Raw genomic sequence first — 25205 nt, forward strand, 5'->3', positions numbered from 1 at the left:
ACATCAGCTGCAGGACTGCAGGGAAGAAGCAATACACTTTGGTAAAACCTCTCTCTCGGGAAGCCAGAGGAGAACCATAGAATACTTTGGGATGGAAGGGACCTTAAAAGCTCATCTAGTCCAACCCCCCTGCAATGGGCACGGACATCTTCAACTAGATCAGGTTGCCCACAGCCCCATCCAGCCTGGCCTGGAATGTTTCCAAGGATGAGGCATCTACCACCTCTCTGGGCAACTCATTCCAGTGTTTCACCACCCTCACTGTGAAAAATTTTTTCCTTATATCTAGTCTAAATCTACACTCTTTTAGTTTAAAACCATTACCCCTTGTCTTGTCAATGTGGCGGTGCTACAGTCTCTGCTTGTTGGAGAAACTCCTGGGCGCAGGAGAAGAAAGCCATAAACCTACATCATTTAGGGTGCAGTTATAATCCGTGTACAAAAGACGACTCCTTTTGGTTCCCCAAGTTTTGACCCCATGGTGGCTGGCCACCATCACGCCCTACTTCAGGCGGGAATGTATCACCTGAGAGGAATACCAATGAGAGGTGAATCAACTGGAGATTGTTAGGAGATGAAGCAACAGCAGGAGGAAAAGGTGGAAGGTGAAGAAAACAAAGATCAGGAGGAAATGCTCTCTGATATTACCTCTTTTCCATTTCCTTTCTTACACCTTGCTGTTCTCCGTGTTTCTGGTCATTAGAGATTAGGGGAAAAAATGCTGGTCTGTGGCAACCCTAGTATAATCCTGTGGATGACCTACAAGCACTACTGATGGAGCGCTTTCCCCAGACATGTTTGGATTTTTTATACAAGCACTGCTGAAAGGGAAGTGCAGATGGCAGCAGTTTTCCAATTTGAAAATAAAACATAAAGTTTTTAAGCTTCCATTTGAACTTTTCAAAATGAGAAATCACATTTTTCATTATAGGTCAAGTAAGACTTTATAAATGACCTTCAAATAAGCAGCAGGTTTGAGCCATTATCCAAACTTCACTCAATTTCCATTTATTTCAATGAGCTTCATTTCATGCCATACAGCAGGCAGAGAAAACACCTGGGCAGTACCAGTAACATTCCTCCACCTTGATTTCATTTAATCAGTCATGCAAATTCCATATTTCTCTAAACTGAACACCAATCAAGGATCATAAACTGAAGTAATTTTATAAACATCACACTTACAATTTCCTGCAATTTCAAGGAATCATTTTTAGCAGGACCAGAACTTGGAGCACAGCACACAGTACTTAAAAAAGAATCTTAAATCTGCCATATTCTGATTTTTTTTGTTGTTTTGCATTTAATTGGGTAATCTTAAGTCATGCATAGAAAATCTCTCACTTCTTTCATCACTTTGGTCACCTTCGGATGTATATGGAGATTTCAAAAATTACATGTGCTAGTGGGAAGTGTCCTAAAAGAAAAAATCTCTACTACAGCACCTTAATCACAATTACTCTGTAGAGTAATAGTCTTTGCTTTATATCTCATGCATGTGGAATACTATTTTATTGTAATGACATAAGTAGTCATTACACTGGATTTAATATAATAACCCTGGTCAAATACTGAGAAACTACATGCATAGTATACTTGATTCTGATTTTTCCCTTCCCCTATAAAAAGAAAACAGTCCTGAAAGTAAGAATCTGTTCAAATATCAGTACAGCATGGTCTGTTCTCATTATTTATATTCCAAGGGAAAGGAAAAAAGAGGACCAAATCTAATCAAAACTACAGGAAGAGTTTAGAGAGACAAAAGATAAGCATGTAAATTAGAACTGGATTAGGGCCCTTAGTAAACCTATCTATTCATGCCAAAAGAGGTGATTTAATATTCTGCGGTTAAGATTCTGGGTTTGTGTGTTATCCAAAAGAATATCAACAATAGCACATTGTTCTCCTACCACCATGCTGGTGTTACAGCCTCTGATGTGATTCAGCACAGACTTGAAGGGAGAGGCACTGTTAAACACAATGTGGATTTTCCTGAGCTGTCACCCATTGCAGGCCAGCAGGAGATATGACATCACAGCCAAGATAACAAGATATCTTTTGTCTTTAAAACGTGCAGTTTCCTGTTGATAGTATTCCGTATTGTCACACTTGTCTCCTCCTCTTTTTCCTGTCACACATACCTTCTCTAATTGAGACTTCACTGAACTGCACCGAGGAAGCGTTAGGACAGGGATGACTTCTTCTACATGCCTGTGGAGCATCTGATACAGGGTACAAGCCCTGATCCTCGTGGGAGTATCTGTGTCACAAAACCAGATCAAAGTTTTGGCGTAGCCATTTAAACATAAGTCGCTGCTGCTTATCCTTCTTGACAACAAGCAATAGAGCTAGTATTTGTATTTTAAGGGTACTGTCAGCATCTTAGCAGCTGCGTTTTTCCCTCTCAGCCTCTCCCCTAAGTAGAATCTCTTTGCATCGAAGGGTCTGAAAGCAGGCTGCCGGACTGCTCCTCCAGCCTGACTTCACCCCCATCCCCAGAACAAGGCACTGCGCAGCCATCAGAGGGAGGTTTCAACGTTGGTTCAAGGGGGCTCCTTCCTACTGGACATGTAATATAAGACACAGAGAACCACCAGCAGATAAAAATGATGATATTTTACATAAATATAAGCCACATTTTCAGGCATTGTCTGTTGTCAAGGGACACATTGTTCATGGTGTTATCTCCACTGTCAGGTAATGTCAGACATCCTTGATTTTGGCTCACGTGACACCATGTAACTCACCTACTCATAAGATGAAGCATGAAAAAAGCCTAAATTTAAAAAATGGGAATGCTCTAAAACAAATACAGGCAAAGCCTCCAAACAACATTCTCAAGAAGAGGAGACAAAATGCCTATATTTTTAATAAATGTGCTTTCTGACCAGGCATTTTTCAAACACTTTTCCTAACTTCCACCACTGCAAGAAGCGTGAAAGTATCAACAAGACAAAAATACAATAAATGAAAACACAGTAAGTGAATCCCACTTGGAACAATCAAAGCATTTTGTTTTACCAATTTAAAAAACTAAGTTAAAAAAACATAACCGAAATGGAATTTCTAAACAAGTGGTTTTAGAGTAGGAAAATGGCATTATTTCAAAACATAGCATTTCAGCAATTTCACAATTTTTCAATGCTTGTACAAGCTTTTCATAAAACAGTTTTCATTTTTTTACCAGATGATCTGACAGAAAATTATTTCTTTGAAAAATTCCCAACCATTTGTCGTAGAAATATTTTTCAAAACTGTAATGCAGTAACTATTCATTAATTTTCAAGGCTTTGTTTTGACAAAACATAATTATCCAGCATACTGAGGAATAATTACCCAGTATGCTTGCAAGAGGAAGCAATGCTGAATGGTGAGAGATGGAAATGTAATATATATATTTTTCCCCCCTCTTTCTCTCACAATAGCTGTAGAAATATGCTTGAACATGTAACTTCTTTTTAAGCAGAAGCAAAACTGTAGGAAAAGCTATAAGAAAACCACTCTTGCGTGCAAATTTTAAGTTACAGAACTTACACAAAATAAAGGTGAATTTCTGCGCTTACATCTCTTCCTGATTGTTAAAAATAGCCTATTAAAGCTTAGGAAAAGTAGAAACCTAGTGGAAAAATGGTAATTTTTGAATTTAGAAAGCAAAAAGAAAAAAGCCTGGGTCCTCTACAGAAAACCAAGAGGTTGAGACTGCCATCACCATCCCTGGAGGTCCAAGGTGGCTATGGCTGTCCTCCTGCGGGGCTGCCGGGGTTGGGTCCAGGCCCTGATCCTGAACAAAGGTAACATGAGAACAGACGACTGCCTTCGAATGCACCTGAAACAAGGTTACTGGGCTGCCTGTGGGAACAGCAGCCTGCCTGAACGCGACTGGGCGTTTGGGGGCAGCCGGTGGAGAAGCCCAGCAAGGATCCTGAACCTCGTTGAGAAAAGGGGATTATTCCAACCTCCTCTGCTGCCTTACTTTACCTGGACTCTCTGCCAGGCATGAAGCAGTGCTGACTCCCAACAGCAACTGCAGGCTCTGATCTGGATGTTACAGTTTAACTGCACCTATGGATTTCAAAGGTGGTTTACGTGCATTTCCAAAGAAAAGAGGGAGAAACACTCATGAGAATTTTCTTGGAGAAAAGGTGGTAACTACAACCTGCACCTAGCCCCATTTGGATGTGTCACTGTCATACATTTTAATTCCAAAATGGCAACAGGTGTGAACCATATTTCACTGCTCATTTTAAGCCAGTTACCTGAATAAGTTCTTTTAATGGCAGTCCCACAAAATATTATAAAAATATTCCACACATAGAACTATATTTTGGATTTTTTAAAATTTGTACGGAAGTCTAATTCACCACAAACTTTCCTTTCTTGACCAAAAGACATCTCTTTAAGCACAGTTAGTTATAAACAAATATACATGTATAAAAATACACATTTTTTTCATACAGTGTTAAACCGATATGTAATCGCAAAGGCACAAAAAAGCGTTCTGCTTCAGGGGTACGTTCCCAGCTTAGCTTGACCTGATAGGACAGGACAGGATGCACAAGAAAAAGCTTGAAGATTGAGAAAGCATTGAAAGGCAGCAGAACAAGACAGGAGGAAGAACTGACTTTCTTTAGAAAGGCTAATGCTTTCCCAGTTGCCAGTCAAATCAATGCTGAAAATCATATACCGCATATTCAATGTTTTTTGAAGAATTAAATTTTTATACTCCAAAAAGTTATTTATCTACAGCACAAAGATTTATGTTCTTGTAGGGCAAACAAATATGATATCATCTGATCTTGGATGAGACACCAAGAGAACATTTAATTTCATGCTACAGTTGTTTAATTTGAATTCATAACTCTCCCTGTCCTCCCCCATCCACCTCCCCTTCCTCCCCAATCTGCCATACTACGTGTGTTTTTCAGTGCTGCATATACTGACTTCTCTATACATACTGACCCCAAATTTCAATATTAGCTGTCAATGAAAGATTCCCAGTATTCCTCATTTTTTCATTCCACAGTGTGGACACTAGTTTTAATCTGACAGCTGGGATGTTAATGCATTATGGCACTTATGTAAATAGTGTATTCTTTGTATGTTTTATATTATAATTTTTAATTATTACTAAGTTATTATTATTAAGTGATAGGGAGCTGGGGCAAATCAACTTTGTAAATACAGCTATACTCACATCATCTAATTGATTAAGTGGGAAGAACATTTTGTAGAAGTCAGTTATATTTCCCTAGTGGGCAATATTGTCTTCTAGCTAAAATACATCAGTTAACAAAAAATTATGGTGAGTAGGAGAAGAATTTGAAAGCAAACAGAACTTATTTCTGTTTTACAGGCATGAGTCAGCAACAGAGTAACAGAAATCTTAAAGCATCAATGCAGATTTGTCTTGGGACTCTGGTTAACTTCTCTAGCATCAGCGCTTATAAGCATCAGTAAGAAAGCAAGCAGCCGTCAGGTGCCAGAGGGAAACACTGTCTGCAGTTATTCCAAAATGAGGTCATAGGAACAGCTTATCACTTCTGAACAACTACTTCAACACCTAGATAGAGGGTGCTGATGCTGGCCTGGAAGGACACACACTTGGGAAAAGCACTGTCCTCACCTCCTGTATTTCTGCCTACCTGAAGAACAACAGTGACAATTCATCTATTTCAACAGCACTTATAAGGTGGTATTTATTCAGGTTTAGAAACACACCAGTGGAAGCTACTGTTATAACTGTTAAATTACGATAATTACCACACTGATCTTCTTGTTCTACTGACTCAGTTTACTGAAGTTGCCAGAGAAGATTGCCTAACCCTGACCACTGCATTAAGAGTTATGAAGTGCTTCAAACTTTGGGTATTTGCAGCTGTGGGATGGGTTGCATGATTTTAGCATCACAGTGGGTGAAATGGAGTAAGCAGGAATGGATCGTCTGGATTTTACATCCTTTCTAGTTTTTTCACCTGCAGGTTGACGTGACTAACATTAAGTTGGAAAACAATTAGTGTCAATGGACTAGATCTCATTTGTCCTGTCCACTGTGCAAAAAGGGACCAGCCTGCACAATTTGGGAGGAATTAATTAATATTAAAATAGACTGCATTTACATTAGAATCTTAAGAGATGTTCTTTACCTATTTACTTCTTCAGTGGCCATAAAAGCTCCAAAGACATTAAAGGTTACCTTCAATACTTCAAATACCCAAAATAAAACCTGCTAGAAATCATTTGGCATATATTTAAAGTATCTCATTACATAGTTTTACAAGTGTACAACCTAGCTGGAAAAATTAGAAATGGTAAATTGTGGTTTATAAAAATTACACAGGAATGATTATTGGGTAGCCAACAAAGCTGTGCATTGCCAGTAGACCATCACTTCCAAAATTCATCACGACAAGCTCCGTGCTTTCCTTTCTTTGTATGTTGGTATACAGGTAAAGAGATGGTTCCACTACAGAAATACCTCTTACAGTTCCAACTCTCATGTAACTTACATCATGTAAATGCAGATTTCAAATTAATTTATCTGAAGCCTACACCAGGCAGAGATACAGTACCACGTATTTACACATCACACAAAAATGACTTAGGAGTTTATCATGGCTGCTCACAAAGTGACGCTCCCAGAAAGCACTGCAGCAGCATTTTAACGTACAGTAAGAAACTTCCACACAAGCTTTGCACTTCACTGGGTTTTAGCCCGAAGTTTTGCCGAGATACAATCATGCCAGCAGGAGAAGGCAGGGAATGCCTTGCCATTGTCTTTCCAAGCATCCTTCCAACACCTCTGTATAATCAAATCAAAATACAATGATCTGTGATGAAGCCAGTTTGCAGTATGTGGGTAAGACACAGAAGAATGCCATGTGAAAAGAAATACAGGCATGTACTATCTCTGATGACATAAGGCTGTATTAATCTAAGTAAAACTGCTCAAAGAAAACAGAAATCAGAATTTGCAATGCTTAGGGTCAGAAGACTCGGTCTGCCTAGAAATAGACAAAATTACCTTCCACGTTCAACTTGCTTTGTATAAGATTTGTGATATTAAAAGTGGTTCTGGTCTGAAATTTAACATAGGCAATCTCAGGACACAGCAAACTTTTAATGTTGTTTTCAAATTTCTAGTTGAGTAATGAAAGAAATATTAACATCTCCACCTACACTTCCCCACAAACTAAACTTTTTAATGACCATATTCAGCTAGGAAAATGTCCAGCTTCTCATGACATGCATTTAAGTGCTCTGTAGATTTAAAGATCATTTTTGTTTTCTGTAGTGTGTCTTAACTACGACTTGAAATCATGTCCACTGAAGGATTTTTCTGTCAAATCATAAAATCTTGTATTTTTCATGCTCTGCAAGAACAGCAAAATTTTAAACTAAACATTTTTTCCACATGGAAATGTATATATATATATATATATATATATATATATATATGCACATCCACACATATATATATACACCTCTCTCCATATCAAACCTGCAGATTGAAAATACTATTTGTCAGGCGGTATCAACATTTAGCGTCCACAAACTAAAAAATCCACAAATTTATCATCCACAAAATAAAACCAGTTTCATGTCAGGAATTATTCAGTGGAGATACCAGATCAAGGTGTATCTGCCCTATACAACTGATTATCCACTGCTAAGCTGTAGTACACTGTCCCCCCTCCTCTCTCATAACTATGATGGCAAAACAGGTTGAGGGTGCATGAGAAATCAGATCAGGGAACTGATCTGGCTTTAACAAACAAAACTCAGATGGAAAAATAAAGTTATTTACCTGGAGTACTGTGTCCAGCTCTGGAGTTCTCAGCACAGGAAAGACATTGGACCTGTTGAAGCTGGTCCAGAGGAGGGCCACAAAAGTGATCAGAGGGATGGAACACCTCTCCTATGAAGAAAGGCTGAGAGAGTTGGGGTTGTTCAGCCTGGAAAAGAGAAGGCTCCAGGAAGACCTTATTGCGGCCTTTTAATACTTAAAGGGGGCTTGTAAGAAAGAAGGTGACAGACTTTCAATAGGGCCTGTTGCAATAGGACAAGGGGTAATGGTTTTAAACTAAGAAAGGGTAGATTTAGACTAGATATAAGGAAGAAATTTTTTACAATGAGGGTAGTGAACCACTGGAACGGGTTCCCCAGAGAGGTGGTAGGTGCCCCATCCTTGGAAACATTCAAGGCCAGGCTGGACGGGGCTCTGAGCAACCTGATCAAGTTGTAGATGTCCCTGCTCATTGCAGGGGGGTTGGACTAGATGACCTTTACAAGTCCCTTCCAACCCAAATCATTCTATGATTCTATGATTCTATTTTTCTTTTGCATCCGTTTGCTGACTTAGCATTGCAAACAGCTATTCCAGCTCAAATGAATGGACACCCTGGCATGCAGTGGTGACAGGAGAGGACAGGTGGGGAGATGGATGTGGACTGAGACTAATTTTAAGCCAGTTTAGAGACAGAGATAATTATCATGTACTTCCTCAATGAGAGATCACAGCTTCAGTCATACCCGAGACGAAGCAGAAAAACAAATGGACCTTCTGCCACTGGTTGAAGGTCCATCAGTACCCTCCTGCCTCAAGTGTTTGTCCTTTGGCTTGGTTTTGATGGAAACACCGGTCTGAATCCCCCCACCTTGTAAGAACAACTCTAGTAAGAATAATTTTTACACAAAATATTTACATAAATGATAGCATACAATGTAACATGAGAAACAATATCACATTTTAATTTTAAAACTGCAGAAGAGACAGACCAATTAAAAAATGTAAGCTACCTACAAGGAACAGCAGAAACACTTCAAAAACACTGAAAGCCAATTTAATGGAAAACGTGTTAAAAACCCTACAAAAAAGTTTACTTTTTTGCATATTTTAAAGTTCATTTAGTCTTTTCAGTGTGCCAATGTGCATTTACAGCTATACACTACAAAAACAGAAAAACACATAACCTAATTTCCCCTAGCAGAATCAGTTCACGAACACCGAATATTTAAAACACAGTCTTCAAAAGTGAAGTCCAGGCTTTCAAACTCAAATTTCAATTTGTGTCCAGCCACTATATTTCTGACTCATATTTCTTCTGATGGATCTTCTGTATAGTTCGGAATTTGTTCAACTTACCTGAAACTTCAAATGTGGATGCTATTTAATGGTCTGCTTTACTTTCTATTTTATTTATAAATCAATTTTATAATAAAATTGTTTTAAAAATATTCTAGTGATATCTGCAACTGTTGAAATACATTAGAGTGAAAAAATTATTGTGTTCAAATGAACACACTAACTCTAGCATTTCCTTTTCTCAGACTGAGGCAGATCAGCTGGTAAATGAGACTGTTGCAAACACCGTTTCCTTTAGTTTATCACTTTGTACTTGCAAGAATTACGGAGAGTTAAATTTTTGTTTTATTTTTTCATAATAAGCAAAATACTACCTATTTGAACATTTTACAATCAGGAGGTAGTGACAAAACCAGCAACATCTTTCTTGCTGATTTAAAGGGTAAAAAAAAAGAAAAGAAATCATGTTTTCTGTTTTTAAAGAACTAAATGGATATAAATTGTCAGACTCTGGGTCATCACTAAGCATAGGCCAGAGCATTGGCACGAATGACTGTGTTGTGAAGCCTACAAGCTTTATTTGGTTTTTAGTTCACATTCCTGTAGAGTGAGACATTCTTAATTCGGGAGAGCTACGGGTAAACATTTATGGGAAAAAATTATTAAATATTTCCTTTCACAAAGGTAGCAGGCAAAATAAAAACAAAAACGACCCCTCCACACAATGCTAAAAGTGGTCTTTAACTATCAAAATTCAGCAAGGCAAATGAGGTATCTATGCTCCTTTCTGACAGGCACTTGGAGCTTTTATTACTGGGAGACTAATCTTCCCTCCACCGTTTATCCTTCACAAACTCATACTATGTTTATTTTCAGATAGGGACAGCATTATCCATATGTGAATATACATACCAAACAGACTGCCCCATCATATGGAGATAACAGTAATTATTTGGGTCCTATGTACACTTGCATTTAGATTTAGCATTACAGAGGAAGTGAAAATACTTACAAGAGTAATGATACTTATTACAACACCTGATGTAATACATAACTACTGGTCACTTCCCAAACCTCTCACTGAACTCCAGTAGCCTTTGAGAGCTGTTTGTTTCAATTCAGTTTATGACACAATGTTTTAAAAAATGTTCTTACTCCAAAAGACTCTTGAAAGATGAAGTCCATCTGAAGATTTTCTCTCTAAATAGGCAACATGTTCTGCTTGCAGAAGATTTCAGAATTTTAAACAAATATGAAACACAGTTTATTCACCCCGGTGAAAGAAGTCATCCTGCAGATGGGTCTGAAGCTCGAGAGGACAATACGCACAGTTGTAACAAAAGGCAGAATACAGGTTTTTCTCCTGGCTTTCGCCCTTGGCACTACAGCTCATTTGTCTAAGTTAAGTTTGAGAAATCTACAGGAACACCTAAGAACATAGAATCACAGAATCATTAAGGTTGGAAAAGACCTTTAAGATCATCACGTCCAACCGTTAACCTAACACTGCCAAGTCCACCACTAAACCATGTCCCTAAGCACCACATCTACCCGTCTTTTAAATACCCCCAGGGATGGGGACTCAACCACTTCCCTGGGCAGCCTGTTCCAGTGCCTGACTACTCTTTCAGTGAAGAAGTTTTTCCTAATATCCAACCTAAATCTGCCCTGGTGCAACTTCAGGCTGTTTCCTCTTGTTACTTGGCAGAAGAGACTGACCCCCACCTCGCTACAACCTCCTTTCAGGTAGTTGTAGAGAGCGATAAGGTCTCCCCTCAGCCACCTCTTCTCCAGGCTAAACAACCCCAGCTCCCTCAGCCGCTCCTCGTATGACCTGTTCTCTAGACCCTTCACCAGCTTCGTTGCCCTTCTTTGGATGCACTCTAGCAAGGCTATCAGATATAAGGCTAACATATATCAGATGTGCTTCGATGAGTGTGTACAGAGAGCAGAACCTTACTCTAACTCTACAAGTGGGAACATGTTGGCCTGACTGTATGTGGGTCAGGGACATCAAAGGTCTCTTCCTCCTCTGACCAAAGCGAGATACAAACGTTCTCTACAGAAAATTCAAATGCATGCACACCACCCCTGCTGCACTTTAAACTGTATGTGATTTCTGACTATTAAAAAAATAGAAGATCAGTTCCTCCTCTTCCTTATATCTACAAAATTACGCATGCCAAATGGTTCCTGAGCTAAGAGAGACTGAATGCCATGTCCTGCTTTCCTGGGCATGCAGATGGATTGCATTATCACTAAATTAATGGCTGTCACATTATCATTCCAGGATTACACCTGTACAATTTACACCTCCTGACTTCAACAACTGTAGGGTAAGACCTCCATGAAACCAGCGTATTCCAAACATGCAGTTAACCCACTAGTTCCTGAATGTAGAGCGCATGGGTACACCAGAGAGTACATTGCTTTCCCCAGCAGCAAATAATTTCCAAAGCTGCTCTTCTCTGCTTCCTTAGGAAGGGTGCTCCTCTCCTGATCCCTCTCTACTTGTCAAGACTGAAGTCAAAAGAGTTTGCACCGAATGGACAAATCTCCAAGAGCAACCTGGTAGCTCCTTCCAGTCAGGCTGCAAAGACAAGGCAGCTTTTCTGAATTTTATCATGATTGTGCTAGGGCCAAGGTTTTATTAGTGCTTCCAATATTTGATGCAATTTCCTATAAACGCCCCAGTATAGCTCAAAAATAACTCTGGGGCACCGTCAGTACAGCAAAACCTAGGGCGTATGTTTTCCTGAAATGTTAGGCAAACATCTAGAAGATTTCTCTTTGTGGTACCACCATAATGGTGTCATACCTGAAAAGGAAAAGACAGTAACAATAAAGCAAATTTTGCTCCTCAGATGTCCAATGGAGCAATGCGCCAAAGACTTAACCTTCCCAAAGAACAGACAAGAAATACATGGCAGAACTAGTTTCAGAGCACTGTGTGCCACCACAGCTATGCACAAAGATGTCATACAGCTTGGCCTTCGAGGAGAGCACAAAATAAATCAAAACCAGAACTGACAGCAGGAAAATAAACTACTTTTTCCTGGGAACTGAACTATGCTAAATGACCGATCCTTCTCAAAAAGCCTCAAGTACCATACTTGTTTGACTTCTCCACTAGTCAAACTGTTGCCTGTTTTTCAGGGAAACTGGGAGTATGTATTAGCTGCTATTATTAGTCACATGACTTCAAACATTAACCTTATTTGTTCATAAATGTTGGTGCAATAACTGCAGCTTCTTACTGATGCATGATAAAATGCTGCATTCCACTTCAGTTTATTGGAGATTCCAGAACTCAGTTGACTATTGCCTAATATATCTAAAATATAGCCAAAATGAGGTCTTTTTAAAAGAAATGAAAAGCTTATTTGCGTGTGGCTTACTATATTTCTTCTAGGAAACAATAAAAAGGTAAAATGCCCTAACAAAACATCAAGATATTAAGACATGGTGAAACAGATAATCCTACCTGATTGCCACACCTTTTAAAATTATGTATAAGGAGTCTTTTGTTCCCTGGTTTTCAGAATGTCAAGCAACTCATAAATGATAATCTGGACCTAAACAAACGTATGCTAGTTAAAAAATCCTTATTTATGTAAAGCACGAAATGAATCATTACTTCAAGTATTCGAATAGCAACATCTTTCCTCAGTTTCTTACCTGACCTCTCTCTTAAATAGCCAACCTAAGACTATACCAACAAGCTAATGGGAAGCTGAAATTTTTCTTCACCTGTTTGACACATTCACCAGACAGTTTTAAATACCATCAAAAATTCTTAATATTACTGTCGTTATGGTAGTTTCAAGCAAGAAGGTAACTATAAGTCTTTATAGCAGGAAAAACTGAATTATAGGGATTTATTTTTTTTTAGTGTTCCCGTAACACAATTACCTCAATTCTTGTATTTTGTCACTCTAACAGTAACATCAAGAATTGTTAGCAGAATTACAAGAACTGGGAAGATGAAGAAAGTAAAAGACACTGGAAATGTAATCAAGACTTAAAAAGCCCTACATGATGAAGAGTTTGTTGGTTTTTTTTTTTAATAAAAGGGAAGTATCTTCATATAGGGGTCACTTCACCTTTCCTTCCCCTTCTCTCGTAACACACCTATATAAGCTTAAAAATGTTCTTTTAGTCAAAAGAGGGTTTCTTCAGTTACTCATAAAGGATTACTCACACTTGGCCAGTGGTTTGCACCAACTTAAGAGAATAACACAGAGAGATGTGTTTTTCAAGTGGGGAAATCCCAGTAACCCACAGACACGAGCAACGAAGGTGCACACAACCTCTGAGAGAGCAGATGAGGGGACAAAAAGAAAGCAAGGTCAAATCTTGGGTCAATCCACTGTGAAAAACAGCTAAATCAGGTCTTGAAGAATTTCTTGACAAACAAAGCAAAACTGCAATGTCCAGTAGCCCCTCCCTCCAGCCCCCCTAAGCAATAGTTGCTCTCAACCAAAACCACACTTGTTTAAACACACAGTTTTGCCTACCCTCCCTCATTATCCAGTCAGAATTAATGATTATCTGATTAATAAATTGTTACTCAATTACCATTTAACCCAATCCCCATCAATTAATCCTAGGCACACCTTTCAAACCACAATAAAAAAAATGAACATTCACCTCCTCCTCTTCTTTTCCCACGTTCTCCTTCCCCTCCTCCCTTTTCTACTCCCCCCAGATGAACACATTCTGGGATTTATTTTCCTGTATCAGATCCAAGAACTAGAGTCTTCTATACGTTTTCGATACAGGGCAAATAGGAGATGCTGGTCCCAAGCCTACCCTCTGCACAGAGTATTCTGCTCTCACCTTTTGGAAGAGCGTCAGTGACTGCTGCAGTGCTTCAGTTCTAGCAGAACTCCTCAAAAAGCGGTCCCACACTGCCCAGCATCTCCTGACTCTCCTTACTCTTCCAATGCTACTTTTTGGGGTTCTTTTTAATCTCTCAGCTCCTTTCAGACAAGCAGCTCCTTAGCCCAGCTCAGTTCATTTGTTCAGAGAAAACTTCTATTCACCCTGAATGAACAAACTGCTTTAAACATGAAACAGCCAAAAGAAATACAAATGCCTGAATAAAATTCTAATCACTGTACTGCCCTATTCCGCATGCTCGGTAAGTGGTATATAGTGTATGCCATATGCCAAAATGATTTGTGCATAGTGTTGACATTTTTTATGTTCCCCATGATGTTTGGAATACCACACTACACAGGGTGCAAGAAGATAAGATCATTTATGTAAGCAAAAGATGACCTTACAAGTGTGTAAATCCCTTATTTGCGTATGCAAGAGAAATAGCTGTGAGCACCAGCACTATTTGTATGTGCAATTATTTGCTTTACATGCCACATCAATTGTGCAAACAAACAGTGACTATTTAGCAATATTCACCTCTTTCTATTGTATAACACTGAACTGGGGAGAGAGAGAGATACAGATAAGACTTTAAAGTCCGTGGATAAATGGTATACTGACTGCAAACTAACTAGTATAGAAATCTCAAGTTTGTGCTGTGAGAACAGAAATCCATGGCTGACAAAACAGCAGAAAATGGAAAGAGCAGCCTGATCCAAAAATCAGAACTGCAAGAGGCTGTGCTGCTCTGGGAGAAAACATGGGTCTAGAAAGAATAAACACACAGCTTAGAGGTATCATTCGTACACATAAATATACATATAAAACCCACACATTCTAAGTCATGAGTTGCCTTTTTTTTTTAAACCAAGAGGCAAATACAAATAAGACTTACTAAACCTTCCTGTGTTAGGAATCTGAAGGTGACAAGGTTAAGTACTCTGAAATCAACAGATGACACGTTCAGTTTTTAGTATACATATTCTGCACTGTAGGAAATCTAGTATTACATCTCTTTTGAGTATTTTGCACCTGTGCTTCTCAACATATGGTTAAAGAATATCTATTTGTATTAGCAGGGTCTGTAGCTTGGACAGTCTGTCACCATTTGAATTAGGGGACATTTGAGTCCCACTGCTGGGTAAGAGGAAAGTTGTCAGCCCTGGATCTGACTATAGGTAAGTGCCACCCAAGCTGCTGCTCCACACATATGGAAAGTATCATGTGATGCCCCTACAGATGCAGCTGGACCAGTGTGGCCTATGCCCTAATTGGGAGGCTGGTTTGGGAACAGCTTTACTCCAACTCTCTGTCTCTCGTCTTGAAATATTTCCTGCCTCGGGTGGCATGAACCTCTTGGGCTGGAGGAGGAAAGTCTACCTCTTATCTCTCTCCCCCTTCTCCCTTTCCAACCCCAACTGTTTCCATGGTAGAGGCAGCTGTAGCTGCTGCCAAAGAAAACAAGGCATTTTCCTACCTTGAGGGCATTCCCCTTTGAACATCAAAAGTTTATAGCAAACAATGGAGTTGAAACAGCTTTGCAAATAAAAGGTCACAAGAATTTTTCATAATGGAAAATATCAGACTACCTACAGGCAGGGGTTGCTTCCAGCTCACAAACAACACTACACATGCTTGCAAATATACTTCATTTTGAGCTGAACTAGTCTTTGCTGAGATAGTGCATGGTCCCAGTGATGTAACTCAAATTCATCCTCCCTCTAGCCATTTTGTAATCACCTTAATTGCCAGGTCTTAAAAATAATAGATTTTTAGTTCTTTGGGAAGGGAATGCACTTGCATACGGTAAGAAGCCAAGCAAACTGCAGGGTGTTCTGAAGTAGCAGTTCACAAATTAAGCCGTGCACGAAGTAGGGGAAAGGAGAAAGGGCATGTGCTACTGGAGAGCTTCAGGGAGAAGAGCAGAGCATGTGATAAGCTGTTGATGGAGCTGTGCTTCGCAAGCTCTAGCCAAAGGACAAATGAGCAATGCAGAGAGCCCTTGGCTGCCAGGAGCTACTGAACCCATCCTAGAGGCCTCCTTGGAGAATTGGCAGGATGGGATTCAGCAACAGCAGGAGCCACATGTTTTCTGGGCTCCTGCTCTCAGCCTGTGCATGCACCCAGCCCTGCGAGCACAGCGGTCTCCCATGGGGTCACGTTCCTCTGTGGCCACCCTGGCCTCTGCCGCCCGAACGTACCCTCCATTCCACTCCCCTACAGCGTCGGCAGCCCTGCCTCCTCCACAAGCACACTCCGGTGGTCTTCCCTCTCTCCTGCCTCTCAGAAGCAGAGGGGTTGGCAGGGAGTCTGTGCTACCCAGTTTGAGTGTTGCTGCTAGGAAGATGAATAGTGAACTCTTAGTCCCTAGGCCAAGAGCAGAAGATGGAAGGCGACTCAAGAAGCATTTAGTGGGAAAAATACCGGACAAGCTATCGCTGAACAACTTTCTGGCACTAACCCTTAGCTAGACAAAAAACCCTTCAGATGTGCATAACAAAATAATTTTACTGTGGGAAATTAACAGAGTTTAAATGTGCACCCCAGATATTTGGCATTCATCTCCCTGTGAATTCTGCATATAGGCAAGCCTTCGGCAAAGAGGGAAACTATGATTATCTGCATTTTTCTGCATTGCTGGGGCAGTGGAGGAAGGGAGTGGGGAACATGGGTTGAAGGCTCTGAATTTTCAGGGCAACTCATTATGTTGAAAACCAAAATTGTCATAATTTCATAATAAAAAGAGCTTGCTTTGGATTTCTTATTTGCTCACTCCCCAACTGGATAGTTTAACAGACACAAGCCAGAAGAACTGGTGACTGGAAGCGTAGTTGAGCACTTGCTCAGTAGAAGAATTAACCCTACCACATCTTTCCCATGTCACCATCCTGCCAACTCCCATGGGAACCTGCCCAACAAGACCATCACTCTCACTTACTGCCTGCAGCTTCTCCCAAGATTTCAACACCTTTCTGTATATTCATCCTCGGCCTAAAGTGCCCAGTATGGGAACACTCCTCCAATCTTACCTTCCCTTCTTCCTCACTTAGAAAAGCCTGGTCAGACAACACTTTCTTCACAACAGGATGAAGAAAACCTGTGAGTTTGACTAATTGCAAGAACACACTCCAATACATTAGAAGAGGTGCTGAGAACAAAACATCTGAGTTTTTAGATTTTAAATGTGGGGGATTGAGAAAATGAGACTTGACTGGTGGAGGAAACTGGTAGTTAAAGGTCACTGAAAACTGGGGGAAACAAAGGAGTAATTAAGATATTGTCAAAGTCACTGGTATATAAAGACTGTTTCCATTTGACAGTTTTCAATGCTCAACATGAAGTGACAATTGGTTTATAGACACTGTAACTTGTATTTTAGCAGAGACCATCAATTCAGATTAGTCTGGAAGCTTAACTCAGCTCAGCATTTCCAAATAGAAATAGAAATGAAAAACGGTTATTAGTAAATGGCACCATATGAATAATAATAGATTTTTTTTTTTCCACTCTTCTGCTGTAAGGTACACATGCCAATTACCATAGAAATGTCTAGAAACCTTAATCTGGTTCATGCTCCATCAGACTAGGCACAGGAGATACACAGCAGTTTGCTTAGACAGCTCACATGCTTTAGCAAATTTTAACACATGGATGAAACAAATGTATGTGTGTGGGGAGAACACATACATGGCCATGTAAATAATCTACAGAAATCAGTGTTAATTTTTTTCTGTTGTAGTGTGTATGGATGGCTTTCCAAACCATACCAACAAGGTCTCTGATTCCAGTATCTCCTTAAAGCTCTCTCTTCTTCAGCATCCGTTCCGTTTGTACATCTGTACTGCAAGACAACTGTCTCCTGTTTTTTTAAGCAGGCAACATGATTATTTCTGACATCTGAAATATACTAACATAATACATATATATACAGAGAGAGAAAAGATGCATTAAGCTATTTTGTGAAGGGGCCAAGAGAAGGGAGTTTTCTGGCAATTACTCAGCCTAAGGAGTAAGGTATATGGTGAACAGATTAGATAAAATAAGTAGTTGTCAACCCAGTACTGCCTGATGACAGAAACTGCAGCTTTATCTCTCTCCTATCCATGCCTCCCACATATCATGTGCCTCATTAGGATGCTATGGACAGAACACACAAGAAAAAGACCATCCTCAAGCCATCAGAAAAAGCCACCTAAAAAATCAGGAAGAAACTCCTGCCAGATTTGGTCAAAAAGATTTCGCTTGGTTACAGGGTATAATTATGTACTATCCTACACTATCACAGCATTTGAGGAATGGGAAAATCCATGCTGTAACCAGGTGCCCTGACAGGGTCAAAAATGCCTCCTTACCTCTGAACACATGTTCTTTGTGTGTTGGAAAAACTAGCAAGACCCATAAATTCAAGAGAACAGACAACTGACTCAGGGAAAGGATTGGTCAGTCAAGATTGGGCCATGTTAAATTTAGCTGCATTAAATTAGATGTCACTGAAGCATGGACTTTGAGAAAACACTAAAAACATCTCTGCCAAATGTTTGAAGGACAAAGACATTGCTTTTTAGGCTACACGGTCCTGTAATACAGTATCTGATACACCAATCTATGTTCACAATATCCAAAGCTAGCAGCACGACGCTGATTGTCCCAGCCATCTTTGTGGGAAAACTCTGTCGGATAAAATTGCTTTTCCCAATTCTCCACATTCCTCCAGCTAAGTTCTTGCCCAGAGGTTTTAGTTTCAGTCACAAGAGCATGAGGAACAAATGAGAAAGGACCCTGAATGGCAGAACAGTCAATTCAAAACAAGCCTAAGGGCCAGCACGTGATGACACTGCATAGGTCATTTCCATGTGCATAATAAAAACCGCTTATGAAGCATTGAGGAGAATAGTAAATATGAACAAAAATGTTTTCTATCAGATCACAATGAACAAAAGTCTCCAGCAGATTTACCAAATGGTGCAAAACATTCCAGCACAATTTTGCTGGTTTGCATTAAAAAGAAGAATGTGAGCACATCAAAGCCTGACCTTGCCTGAGTAAGAAATGATTCTTCTGGCCCTCAAAAGACTAGCTGACTTCGAAATTGGAATGAACTGAGCCTTGACCCACATTTGGAAAGGTAACACAGAGCCAAATCACAGAACCCGCTCTGTAGGGAAGTCTAGATACTGCTGATGCAAGTTTTCCCACCTGTATTTTGAGGGTACGGCTGCAGGCACTGAACACGCATAATTCATGAGCTGTGCTTCCACAGTCTCACAAGGCTTTCAGGAGCTTGTCACATTCTTTTCAAGTGGATCATTAAGGGTGGTGTACCTAAATGGATGGGTGGAGGAAATTTATCTGAACAGGAGATTAGAAGTGATTCAATTTTGGGAGATAACCTGACTTTTTGTCTTGGTAAGACTATAGTTCAACCATGTGAGTTGACATTGGCATCTGGGGCTACTCAGCAGTTTCACATACAGATACTGTTGTGCAGATGAAAAAGGATAGCATTATAAAGCTTCTCTTTGTGAACCATAAAGGTATAATTCTGACATGATGATGGCTGATGTAATCAACGTTTTCAGGAGGAGACTAGGCTTAACAAGGCAAACTAAGCTTTTTACAATGAACTTTTTGAATTCCCCTGGACTTGAAGAGTTCATCACTGACAATGGGTGGGACTGTGACAAAGATAAGAGGAATGGAAATTCATGCTGAGACCATTTTACAATGGCTCAGGAATCTTCTCTAGTCTCTGTAAAACACACCACAAGTAGAGGCAAAAGACCTGGGAAGACAAGGAATAGCAATGATGGTCTTCAGTGCAATTTATCTTCCTCAGAAGAAGAAAACTTGAGAGGGAAGCCAGTCCTAAAATTTTCCATTCCAAAGCTTTAACTAGTAAAATGACTAAATTAGGTGTGAGAAAGCAATAAGCTCATTCCACACCTTCTACAGAAATGCAAAGCAGAGGATAGACAAAATTTCCTACTTCTTCTTTAGGCACCTCTGTCCTTGCTTGGATGAGCGGAGCTGTCAGAATTGTTTGGGGAACACTGACTGACCAGGAAAGGAAAGTGCCGTATTGACGCAAATACCAGAGACCATGGTGCTTGTCATACTGGACCTCTAAAAACAGCACTTCTTGTGCCTTCCTCATTCTTTGTTTTGCAGTTGCTTTTGTTATTTATTTTTAAATACCCTTCTGACTATCTTCCAGAAGAAGAGGGGGAAAAAAAAAAAGAAAAAGCAAGAACTGGGAGAAACCAGAGAAGGATAGCTGAGCCATCAATTCCTCTGGGCCAAACCCTTAGGTCCAATTCATCCTGTGCTACTGCCAGCCACTTACATCATTCATAGCAAAAAAATTTAGCAGTCCAAACTCGTGTGTTCAAGACTTGCAGGAATACTGCTTATTCCCGACTCATCCTAAGAGCTAAACAGAAAATACTTTTTGTATCTGTGAGGCTGCAAAGCATTATTTTAAAAGAATAGCTTTTAAACAAGCAATAAGCCATTTAAAGATGCAAATCTTATGATTTGCTACGCTAGAAGTTTTTACACAAAATCCTCTCGAATCCTGGGAAATCTGTTCATTAAAAAGGTGCATGCTGTTCTAATATATATCCTATGTCAGCACAAACAGCCTTCATGTAAACACACAGCCGTGAGTACCATGAGTAACAACTCTGTTTCCATCAGAAGCCCTTTATCCTGCGTAAGAGGTCTGCATGCTAATAGATGTCCTAGGCTAATGCTAACTAGCTACAGCTGGCTCGCAGCTATAAAAAGCATTAATGAAAACATAAATACTAACTTCTCCACTTCCCTCAGCCCGTACGTCAAGGCTGCGCAAAGGCATCACTTTCCAAGTGGTCTGTGTGAATGAACTGGCTGCTCTGAACCAGCTCGCTCTGGTTCTCCAAAGTTTGTTTACCGAACAGCGTGTGCAGAGACACACAGAGCATGGGGGACGCAGGGGGAGAGACAAACCACGTGGCCGTCCGGCTCGCCCAGCAAATCCTCCTGCAACCCGGAGCCCTGGGCTTTTGGTGACGGCTCGGATAAAGGAAGGAAATATCTATTAACCAAGGGAACGACCTACGGGCATAAAAATGTCAGTCCGTGCTGAAGCTGAGCGCAGCCTGATTCTTACAATATATTACTATGTTTTGCCGTACTGCTGTTATGAATTTGGTTACAATAAATAATGCATGCAGTGACATACACGGAGCAGAGAAACGACACTTCATCCTTCAGAGTTCTGTGCGCTCTCAAAACTTACTACAGGATTTATATTTCCATTGTGCCAAATATAAAACAAAATTGCAGAAAAAAAACTCAGATTTACCCAGTACGTATACAGAAAAGGAAAGAAAAAAATCTATTTAATGGAAGAGGATGCATGCAACTCCGGGGTTACAAATTGGGTTACAAAGTGGTACAACACTCAGCAATTTTTATTCAACCATGCTGCACACACACCACACGCATTCTTCATTATTCTTTGGCTATTGGACTGTTTATCTGCTATTTTAGAATAGTTAGTTTTGTCCTGAGAACTGTTACTTTGTCACTGTCTGTTTCTACGCGTTTCTTCAGCAGGTGACCTCAGACAGAGACAAACCCTGCAGGTCTTCGCTGGGAGGCCAGGCACGCTGGCTTGCTACCCACTGCGCGAGGCTAAACCCAATTCCTCCCAGTCCCGCATTTGCTGGTTCCTAACAACTGTCACAAGCCACGTTGTCTGACCATCAGCCCACCTTACAGGAAAAAGGGGAGCCTTCTTTTAGGAGCACAGAAAGCATGTAACAAGCACTGCCTGTTTTCAGATTTATTTTCCATTTCACAACACTGGATGTGTATCTTAAAACTTCAGCTTCTGAAGTCCCACCAGTAAGAAAGAATCATACCCAGCTTTTTTTCTTTTCCATTTTTCCATTTTTATAGAGGAAATCCTTTACATGAAGCTGATGAAATTTTGGGTTCTTCACCCAAAAAAGCTTAGAAGCACTCAAAAATACATTTTAAAAAAATTCTTTTTTCAAAGTATCATGATTTTTCATTCTCATGAGTTTGTCCAATGCATTATTTTTTTAATTTCCTCTGACTTGCACTACCCAAACAGCAACTGCAGCCATATCGGTCACCCCCAAATCCAGCTTCTATGTATTTAACAGGGATCAAACGAAGGTTAGAATATAATCTATCTGGCTATGCAGGAGATTCCTAAATCTAACATACAGATGTTATCCAACATGGCACAGCTCTTTGCAAGCATTTAAAAACAAATTAACCAATTGCAGTTTGTTGATTTGCTGAAGTTACAGCCTCCACATTAGAGGTGGCACCTCTTTTTGCTTTGAGTTCTCCCCCTTCTACCTGGTGCATATAAACTGATTTCCAACTCATTTCTTACAAATCCGTGACCGTAGCAGAGTCCCTCCCCACTTAGGCTGTTGAAGTGCAAACAGTCCGAGAGCCGCCGATTTTCCTGACTGTTGAGGCATCCACTTCAAATGCCTGGTTTCGCAGGCTGTTATTGCTACAATTGCCCTCCAAACCCTGGCAGTCCAAATACGGATGATGACTCAGACACACAGAAGCACCAAGGTATAGATGAGCTCCTATCACAGATATTTTTAATCATGACTAAACAGCCCAGGCTGCAGCAAGAAAGTTTTGGCAGTTTTCAGCTCCCTTGCGAAGGAAATACGCACTTAAAATTAAATAGAAATAAAGAAATTAAAAACACTTTTGCAAAGATTAGGCACTGAATGTTTTTGCTAACAAGCTCTTCCACTTCCCATTTACATTATGTTACTATCGTCGGTTAATTTATAGCTCTATATTGAAGATGTGACATAACTTGTTGTTCCAATCAAATTAATTTCCTTTCACATTTTTCCTCATGTCAAACAGAACTTACAAACTTTGGCATTTGTTCAGAGGCAGGGGAAAACGCATAATCCCATTGTTACAGGACAAAGACAAGAACATCTGTAGCTGTCATGATTAGATCACATTTGAGTTCAATAGTGGGGAAAGTTGCAGCCTCAGAGAGGAAATCCATAGCAGGAACTACATGGGCTCAAGGGAGATGAATGGGCAGACAGAAAGCTACTCGCACAAAATGCTATTTTAATACCTTACGACCACTCTCGTGTTCCTCATATGAGGACCTCAGCTCCACATGTTACTTCCCTCTCCCACAACCTACCACGCGCTCCCTCGCCTGGGACTCTGCTTCCATGATCCCAACTACACTTCCCACCTCTGTGAAGCTGGGGCTCCAGCACAGTCTCTTAATCCACCTCACTAATGGTGCATTCCTTGCAGTTCCCCTGTTCATTCACTCAAAAAGAGAAGTGAACGTCTCCTTGCTGGTGGAGTTCCTGCGGCACATGCTGAATCGGGACCATGACTGCACAGCTGTGGGAGGGACCATATCCCACCTGTCCGGCAGGCGCTTTTAAGTATGTGGCTGCCCTTGGTCTAGAATAATTGGGGAACTACTGAGAAATATGGAATAATTTTATACTTTTATAATAATTCCCTTAAAGCCATCTTCCTAGGTATGGATGATGCTGCTGTACAGGAGACGACAAGACGAGAGCATGCAGTGGCAGCACAAAGTGTCAAATGGCAGCACAAACGCATGGAAAGTGGAAACACTGTAAAGACTTCACCGTGTCTCGCACTGCAACTTCGCTCCTACCTGCTATTTACACTTGTGTGTACGTGAAAGACAGCGGCCAACTTCCTGGGCAGAGGACCCAGCACGAGAGCCTGCTTGCTGCTTTCGCTTCCATCTTTGCCTCCTTCCTTCCACTGCTGCAGGCAGAAAGAAGGCTACTGGGAGCAATCAATACCCTCACCCCACTCTCAGGTGGCCAAACGAAGTTGCCTTTCAGATGCAGCCCTTGCGCAGATCAGTAAGCGCCTCTGAGCTGGCGTAAGCAGGTGCACAAAGATGTTTACAGTTGGCTGGTGGTAACTGCCCGATGGCTCAGATTAGCACCTCCAGAAGGGCAGGATCTGGAGCTGCTTCTGTGAGATCCTTCTCAATGACTAGCATGCCACCAAAAGAGTGCCAGAGTTGGGAAACCACTGATACAGAGAAATAATTTTTAAAGTATGTATATAAAATCCTGTTATCATGCGATATTGAATGAAATACAGCCCACAACACAACATGACCAAAAATTATACTCTGTAACTTCATGACATCATTCTTAGTCCATTTAAATGTGAAACCTCTCTGAAATATATTTTGCATTCAGTCCTAGCCTTACACACTTGTAAAGCAGGTTGTCCAGAGGAGCTTACACTGCAGCCAAACACAGGCCTCAAATCAGGTATCTAAACTCAGTGAGTTACAAAACCATTTCGAACATCTGTCAGGCAGTAAGTATCAGGTGAATCACTTCCTTTTTTCTTACCGTTGGCCTAAAATTACAAAAATAACTAAATCTCTCTTGACTACCATTCCACTTGAGTCCTTATACCGTGAAGTGTAATACAGAGGTAAGCTCATCCCAGGCCTTTGCTCATCACTTTTCTCGTTTGAGGAGTATGTTCTTCTCCAAACCCCGTGAAGCCCCCTTGAGCCAAAGGGGGGGTTGAGGCATTAACTGAGTTAATTAAATGAGTTTGAGGCTCTCAGCACAGCCTGTAACAGATCCCTAGCCAGTGTGATGTTGCTGACTGCCTTTGGCTGCACGAAACGGAACAAAACCAGCAGGTGTTGCAGCCAGGCAGGACTGGCACGCGAGCATAAGATAACTCCGTTAAGTGCACTTATACGTTATATACCAATTTTAAACCACAATGCTTACTGAAAGAACTAATTAAGATTGTCTTCTCTGAGAACCTTTATTTTATTCGTATTGTTTGCTCTATCTTAATCTTTTGTATTCTATAAAAGAAAGTGTATAAAAGCTTAAGATACAGATGTACAGGCCTATGTCCCAGCAATACTGTCCCTTTCAAAGTCTGTCTTCTCTCAATTACTACAGTGCGCCCAGAATTTTAAAACCACACAGGACAGTGTATTCCTGACTCTGTACTCTTCGGGGCAAAAGACCTACTCTTCCCAAAAGAGTAAGAGTATGTTCATGACAACTTTCCAAGGATTTGTTATATCCAAACGGAAGCTTTTACAAAGCTGACGACAAGAAGTTATTTCTAAGAATCTTTTCAGAAACGTGCTATTGTATTAAATCTGTGCTGATGTTTCTTTGCG

At 40.4% G+C, this 25205-nt stretch overlaps 1 protein-coding gene across 7 annotated transcripts in view; it reads right to left on the reverse strand.

Moving 5' to 3' along the window:
• Positions 1-25205, reverse strand: part of SPIDR (scaffold protein involved in DNA repair) — a 208036-nt gene that overhangs the window by 38862 nt on the left and 143969 nt on the right. The gene's annotated exons all lie outside the window — the stretch shown is intronic.

Source organism: Nipponia nippon, unplaced genomic scaffold (assembly GCF_047370975.1).
Source record: "Nipponia nippon isolate SJK-2023a ecotype South Korea unplaced genomic scaffold, ASM4737097v1 scaffold_1, whole genome shotgun sequence".
In the NCBI taxonomy this organism is placed as follows: Eukaryota; Metazoa; Chordata; class Aves; order Pelecaniformes; family Threskiornithidae; genus Nipponia; species Nipponia nippon.